Here is an 8,556-nt window from a genome sequence, read left to right as displayed (position 1 = left end):
CCCCCTCTTTTTTTATAATAATAATTGGTTCATAGGAAAGGAAAGGCGCAGTATCTGTCACACTTGTTTCTGTGGACACCTGAACCACGCCGTAAGGTAAGGGAGGAAGGTGGGAGTTAAAGTGGAAAGAGGAGCCGTAGTGGAGGGCTACGGGGTAATTTCGACCACCTAAGGATCTTATCTGTGCGCTGACATCGCTTCATAATTCGCCCCGCCGGGGTTGTGCAGTGGTAAAACGCCCGACTACTGTGCCGGAGCACCCGGGTTCGAACCCGACCTTGGCGGCTGCGTTTCGATGGAGGCGAAACGAAGAGGCGCCCGTGTGCTGTGCGATGCCAGCGCACGTTAAAGATCCCCAGGTGGTCGAAATTACTCCGTAGCCCTCCACTGGGGCTCCTCTTTCTCTCTTTCCACTTTCACTCCCACCTTCCGCCCTTCCCTTACGGCGCGGTTGAGATTTCCACAGAAAACAAGTGAGACAGTTACCCCGCCTTTCCCTTCCTATGAATCAATCGCTCCATAATTCGGTGTGATTGTTTGCATAAGCCCGTTTCACATGCTTGACAGCGCCCTGCGATTTGTCGGTGCGACGCCAACGGCCGATGATTCCGAATAAATTATTTTCAGAAAATAAATGTCAAATATGAGGTATTGTGTTAATTTTATTGTACGATATATTTTAATTTATATATAACGTACATTTAGGCAAAAAACTATTTTTAAAACTTTCGTCGGCTTCGACGGCTTCCGCTCCATCGTTTCCTGGAACGTATGCTTCGGAATTCTATTTGCTGACGGCTAGCCTCGTCGCAGCGGTCGCACCGGCTGTACGGCAATGCGACGAACTTGTTGGAAGCCCGTCGCAGTGGCTCTGCGACGAGAGCGACAAGCATTTCCGTCGCTGTGCGGGTGAAATCGCACTCTGCTGCATCAAGAATCGCATCATGTGAAACGGGCTATACGCGTGCCAGAGGGGAAGGCACGACCGGCCTTTTGCGAATCGCTGAGTATTATGATAGACACCTACTATGTCTGAGTACCCGGGTTCTGAGTACCCGGTTCACCTACTATGAGTTCCCGGGTTCGAACCCGACCGCGGCGACTGCATTTGGATGGAGGCGAAATGAAATGGCGTCGGTGTGCTGTGCGATGTCAGCGCTCGTTAAAGATCCCCAGGTGGTCGAAATTACTCCGTAACCCTCCACTACGGCTACCCTTCCTCTCTTTCCACTTTCACTCACACCTTACTCCCTTCCCTTACGGCGCGGTTCAGGTGTCCATAGAGCAAGTGTGACAGATACTGCTCCTTTCCCTTCCTGTGAACAAATTATATATAATGAACCACAGAACGTGTGACAGATACTGCGCATTTCCTTTTCTGTGAACCAAATATTAAAACTAAAATGCAGCGACGAGAGCAGCGCGAACCACGTGCACCGTGAGCGTAACGACTGTACAAAGGCGCAATGCGTTAACTGTGCGCTGCTTGCTCACAGTAGCAACACACAAGGTTCAGTGGGGATCGGCGCATGTCCCGTGACCAGCTGGGTCAGCTAGCCATACCACGTGATAGCGCCGAAGCGCGCGTCGTCGCGCTGCGTTTTTGTTTTGGTTGAAGGAAGAACGAAAAGAAAATGCACGATCCTGCTACTTGGTTCTGTACCTGAGCCACCTCCGCCGCCTCATGTGGACAGAAGAGAAAATAGAGAAGAAAAAGAAGAGGGAGTGAAAGACGTGCGCCGCAACAACAGCCGTCGTCCACCACCGAAGCGGTGGCGGTTGCTATGACGGCCTACAACAGATAAAGATTCGGTGGCTGGCTAGCCCCCGCCGCAAGCGGCATTGACCTACCGTCACAGCCCCGTAGGGCCAGGAGCAGCCACCCTTCACCACCTCCTCCCCTATATAGCCGGCCTCTGCAATAAATACGCGCGCATGTTAAAGACGCTTCGTGTCTACTCTTATTTCAATGTCATGTTTACGCCTAGCACGGCGCTATGCGTTCGTGCCTAAAATAATAATAATTGGTTCAAAGGAATGGAAAGACGCAGTATCTGTCACACTTGTTTCTGTGGACACCTGGCCCGCGCCGTAAGGGAAGGGAGGTAGGTGGGAGTGAAAGTGGACAGAGAGAAAGAGGAGCCGTAGTGGAGGGCTACCGAGTAATTTCGACCACCTGGGGATCTTTAACGTGCGCTGACATCGCACAGCACACGGACGCCTCTTCGTTTCGCCTCCATCGAAACGCAGCCGCCATGGTCGGGTTCGAGCCCGGGAACTCCGGCACAGTAGTCGGGCATCTTACCACTGCGCCACACTGGAGGGGCGGAGAGTTAGATCTAGATCTACCTCTGTGGCCGTGTATGATTTGTGTACGTACCGACAGGACGAGGGGTCTCGCTGGAACGTCGTAGGGTTTGTTAATTTGGCCGCAGCTCCTGGCTCCTGGAGGGCGACCACACCGGGCAAAGTTTCGAATGTTTCAAAGTAGAGGCGCAGGGGCCGAATCCACGAAAGAGTTCGCTTTGGAACGCGTTCGCTTTGCCGTGACGTCAATTTGACGTAGGCATCGGGGGGAGAAGGGTGGGATGAACGCTGGGGGCAGAGAACAGCCAATCTGCTTTGCTGGGCGGTCCCATCTCGGTTGCTCTGCCTTGGCGCGGGCCTTCTCCTCGGGCAGCATGATTCTCGCGCTGAAGCGAACGCCACTTACCGAGTTCCACACACAGCGACCGAACGCGTTCGCTTTCATTTGATTGATATGTCTCGTGACGTCAACGAAATTCGTGGTCCCGCCTTCGTGAAATGGCGTCACCGCCAGCGGTGGCGACACGCGACCAATGGAGCGAGGTGGCGAGAGAGAAAGCGAACGCGTTCCAAAGCGAACTCTTTCGTGGATTCGGCCCCAGATTCGCGCGTTTTTGGCGGTTCCTGAAGCCCCTACAGTTCCATTGCGTTACCAAAAGTGATTGACATGACTTGGGGGGGGAGGGGGGGAACTGCTGGTTAGGCTGTCCCGCCATGACATCTAAGAGATCCTCTAAGTTTATCTTCATTCGTTTAGCCATTAAATCAGTTGTTTGCCTGCGTTTGCTCTGTGGCCAACACATTCACGACAAGTGGTAAAAGGCATAACTCAGAATGACTAGGGAACGACCAATATGTCAAACGACAACATGAATGACCGCAACTGACTAGAAACGAGGGAAAGAGGCAAATGATAGGAGAGGAAGGGTAGGCTTTCGCCGTTCTCCTCTTGAGAGACATCTAAGAGACCCTCTAATTTTTTTATTGCACAGCTGGACGGCGTTGCAAGGTGGCTCATGTGTGCGAAACGCCGACGTGTCGAAAACTTTTTGTATGTGCTTTTAGTTTGAACCGCCCAACAATATTAGGTTGGCTAGAATATCCACCCTAACATTATGTCGGCTCCGCAATGCAGGATTGCCACAACTGCCGCCTGCTAAACCTAATAGCGAATAGGGTTTACAGACGGTAGAAGAAAGTAGTCTATAATTTCCTTGTCCCTTTACGCCATATGCATGGGCTCCGAGATCTGCAGTGGAGCGCACCAGAATAATTCCGGCCAGTTGGGGTTATTTGACACAACATAAAAAGTTTGAGTAGCGGACTGTGCAGATGAACTTGACGATGATGATGATGATAAACTCTTTATTTACTCCCAAAGAAGGGGAACCAGCCGAAAGACTGGTTGCACTGCTTAGAGAAGGTCAGCAGGGATCCCTTGGGACTCTGCGGCCTCCAATGCGCGCAAGATGAGCTGGCGCTGTTGGGCGAGCTCGGTGGTACGCAGGAGGGACTCCCGCGCATCTATTGTAGCTGTATTGTCTGCGTTGTGTCGTATACAAGTCCACACCATGTGAATGAATGTGGCCGGTTGTGAGCAGTGTTTGCAGCTAGGTGCAATAAGATTTGGGAAAATTTTGCTATATAGCCATGGCTTGGGAAAGGTTCCTGTTTGTATTTTGCCCCAATTTGGACGGCCTCGCGCCGGGATAGTTCCCGGTGTGCAGGGGGGTATAGACACCGTTCGAGCCGATAATGCTGGAGGATGTCCGTATATGTAACAAGGCGTGAATGAGTGCCTTGGGGAGTGTCAGAGGAAGCGGCAGGCTGAAGAGGGTGCTCCGCCCGGTAGCTGAGTTCTCAAGCTAGAGCATGCGCCTGTGCGTTCCCGCTGAGCGCCTCATGAGCTGGGGTCCATATGAGAAGACAAGGTGTAGACGGTAAGGGGAGAGATAGGAGGACAGTGTGTGCCTGTCGGGATATACGACCTGCATCGAAGTTACGAATTGCCTGTTGGGAATCGCTAACGACTACTTTGGTGGAGGGGTTGGTCAGAGCTAACGCGATGGCAACCTCTTCTGCGGTGGTAACAGTTGCGGCGTTGAGGACGCTGCAGGCGTTGTGCCAATTTCGGTGCGGTGCCAATGCAACCGCAACCATAGCGGGGCGACGGAGGTGGTGGGAGGCATCTGTGTACGTAACGTCGGGGCGACCGGTAAAACGTTTGTGGAGTTGCCGGGCTCGGTCGGCTTTGCGCTCTGTATGATACTCTGGATGCATACGTTTGGGAAGCGGAGGTATTCGAAGACTGAGTCTTTGCACAGGCGTGAGGTCCATATACGTAGAAGTCACCCTCAGAGGAGTGATTCCTACCTGGCTCAGTACTGCACGGCCCGCGTGTGTCAGCGAGAGGTGCTCATATTGGGAAGTTAGAGTCGCTTCAATCAGCTCGTCGACTGTGTTGGAGATCCCGAGGGTCATGTTTGGTGGTGGAAGTGGACATGGGTAGACCCAATGCTGTCTTGTATGCCTTGCCCAGTGATGCATCCAGTCGTTCCCGATCTGTTCGCGTGAGGCGAAGGTAAGGGGCAACATAGGCAATGCGCGTACAAACGAAGGCTTGTACGAGGCGCAAAAGGTTGGATTCGCGCATGCCCTTATGCTTGTTGGCGACTCTCTTGAGCAGGCGGCTGATCTGGATTACAGATTGATCTATTCGCTGAAGAGTAGTGGCGTTTCCTCCATTATCTTGTAGATGAAGGCCCAGGATACGGATTCGGTCGGTACGGGGTATGGGAGTGCCCTGTACTTGCAGATTGAAGGATGCCGGAGGCGATCTGGGGCATCTTCCCTGGGTTGGGACAATGATGTATTCAGACTTGGTGGCCGAGCAGGATAGGCCGACTGTGGCCAGGTAGGTACCAACGCGATCGATGGCTGTCTGCAGAGTCTCCTCGATCTGGCCGTCACTGCCGTGTGTAATCCACAGAGTGAGGTCGTTGGCGTATAGGCTGTGGTGCAAGTGGGGGATATCTGCCAAAAGATTGGGCAGGCCAAGCAGCGCAATATTGAACACGAGTGGGGAAAGCACTGGGCCTTGGGGTGTACCCCGGCTTCCAGGAGAGATGGTGGTGGACGCTGTCAGGGCTTCACTACTGAAGTTGTATTTGATCGTATTTAGCCTAATTATGCCAGAACAGGACGACACTTTAGCGGTGCGTTTTATTTATTTTTATTTTTTTTTTTTGGGGGGGGGGGGGGATGGTGGCATGAAATCTCAGCTTGCGCTAGAAAGTCACTTATTTAGGCGATCTATATTGACTGCATGCAATTTTTCAGGCTGCTGTAATTCTGACAGTGTGGCATCTCTCTATTACACTGATGAAACATGATGGCACAGTCGTGATCACCCGAGTCTACTGCAGGACGACAAAGACCTTTCCAAATGGACTGCAGTTATGACATAACGGACGAGATCAGAGGTAGCTAGACTGGTCCGCACGTGCGTGGACGAACCAGTACAGGGCGACGCCGCGACGCTGCTGTGCCGTTTCCATGACAAAGGGGCATCAAGAGCGCCTTCAGCGCTGCTACCACCTTGTCCGACCCTCCCTGCCAAAGTAATGCATATGTACCTACAGCGACTCAGAAATAAATGAAACCTACAGGCAGTGCATGATGACACTGTAAAGTAACGAAAACACATTATTATGACATTGCATTTCTAGTGCATTGCATTTCTAGTGCATTTCTTCCATATTTATGATCAACCCCTGCTGCATGCGGACACTAATGGGAATTAAGACCTTGTGTGTATGCCAATAAGTGGAGCAGTTCTTTCTGGTAAATGAGTAATGTTTTCTTTTGTAGGGAACGTCCCAAAGCAACTCGGGCTGTGAGAACCGCCAGGACTCCAAAAATTTCGACCACCTGGTTTTTTTTAACGTGCACAGACATCGCACAGCACACGGACGCCACTCCGTTTCGCCTCCAACGAAACGCAGCCCAGTCGGGATTAAACCAACCCGGGTACTCCCCTGTCTGCGGGCAGCCAAGTTATGCTGAACTCACACCGGAATACCGCCTAAATCTCCGCATCCCTCCCATTCTCAAACGAATGCACCCGGAACACCACGCCGAGAGACGGGCCGACCTTCGACAAACGCTTCAGCGGACGTCCGGACGTCACGTATACGGACGCCTCTTTACCATTCATCGAGGCCAGCGATGGTGGCTGTAGCTCTCGCCCCTCACCGCAGCTGGTATACAGCCTGTAGCATTCGCAATACAGAAACAGTCACCGCAGCTGAGGAGGTTGCCATTGCGCTAGCCGACCTTAATATCAAAGTCGTCATCAGTGATTCTCAACAGGCTATCCGCAACTACGATGCTGGCCGTATCGCCTGCCAGGCGTTACACATTCTACGTTCTACAGCACCCTCTTCCACATCTCGCTTACTTCTTTGGGCTCCAGCCTACGAGTCGACCAGCGGAAACACCCAAGCGCACTCTCTCGCTCGAGATCTCAGCTGCCGAGCCGAGAGTATGATCAGACACCCTGCTTCCGCTGACTTAAAAATATATCACGCGCTTCTCTACTCACCATTTACACGGACATCCTCCAGCACTACCGACTCTAAAGATGCACATATCCTCCCGCACATCACGATCTGACAAGACGCGAGGCCGTCCAATGGTGCCAACTACAAACTGGCAGCTTCCCACACCTCCTCTTATACAGCAGGACTTTTCCGGAACAGATAGACCCCATGCGTAAGCACTGCTTAACTCCGGCCACTCTCATACACATGGCGTGGACTTGTACACACTACAACACAGACAACTCAAACACCCCAGATACGTGGGAGTCTCTCCTGCGTACTTCCGAGCCAGCAGACCAACGCTAGCTTATCCAGCGCGCGGTGGAGGCCGCGACATCCCAAGGGATCCCCGCCGACCTCCTCTAAGCCAGCGCAACCGGTGCTTTGACTGATCCCCCGTTTTTGGGCCCAATAAAAGAGTTCACCACCATCACCACCAGTGGACTCGTGGGAGATCTTTATCATCCCCAAGGTGTCAAACGACTTCTCTGAACTGTTCAACGGTGTTGGGGGCTCCGGCCTGCCCTTGTAATCCAGCTACTTGAAACCTTTGAACAGAGGTGGTTCAATCATGCGACACCATCCGTTTTTTTTTTTTTTTTTTTTTTTTTTTAACTGGGTCACAATGAGGCGGGGGACAATCTGTCCCCGCCATTCGTCCTTTGCATGCAGAGGGCCATCGCCTGGAGTCAGGGCGGGTCTGCCGCGGCGGTGGCGCACCTTGAAACTTGAAGGGAATTATCTCAAAGTCCACTCCCATCGTAAGCAGGGATGCGAGTGACGGGGACACAAACTTCAAAATACGACAGGTTGGTGGCGCTTCCTGTGTATCTCCAGCTTAGTTGGGACGTGTGGTCTATGGACAATCCCACTACCCCCACGAGGTGCGTCATGAGGTCGGGGAGGTGAAAGATGGCAGTTACTGGCCCTACGGGGATGGGACGGTAGGTCAACGCCGCTTGCAGCGGGGCCTAGCCAGCCACTGAATTTTGTCTGTTGTAGGCCGTCATTGCACCCGCCACTGCTTCGGTAGTGGACGACGGCTGTTGTTACGGCGCGCCTCTGTCCTTCTTCTTTCTTCTCTATTTTCTCTTCTGTCCGCACGAGGCAGCGGAAGTGGCTCAGCTACAGAGCCAGTAGCAGGCCCGTGCATTTTCTTTTCCTTCTTCCTGCAGCCACAACAGGTGCGTCATGGGAAACGCTGAGGGCGAAAGCTAGCTCTCTCTCAGGTTGTGTGTTCACACTGTTGCCTGAGGGCGTCTTACCACTGCACCACCGCGGCGGGGAAAATGAATGATGTGGTAGAGTGCATATATAACAAGTAGGAATTTTAAGGCGAAAGCCTTTATATACTCATGAGTGTCCGTCCGCGATAAGTGTCACATGTTTCTTTGCGAGACTCCGTGGGATCCCGCGATATTGTGACGTCCTCGGCCATGACAGGACAGTACGTCATGGACCGATGTGACGTCATCATGGTGTCATATCCGGTCAAACGTGACGTCATCAGGCCGTCACGTCCGTTAATGAAGTAATGAGGCCAAGTCCGGTCATGACCGATGACATCACCAGGTGATTCACGCGAAGCTGACCCCGCCGGGCGTCCGTGCAGCGCCTTTCATCTGGAGCTTCCGCACCACACAGCACA

The sequence above is a fragment of the Amblyomma maculatum genome, chromosome 6 (genome assembly GCF_055883805.1).
Source record: "Amblyomma maculatum isolate TAMU_Amacu chromosome 6, ASM5588380v1, whole genome shotgun sequence".
NCBI classification, from domain to species: Eukaryota; Metazoa; Arthropoda; class Arachnida; order Ixodida; family Ixodidae; genus Amblyomma; species Amblyomma maculatum.
Note: the sequence above shows the minus strand (reverse complement) of the source record.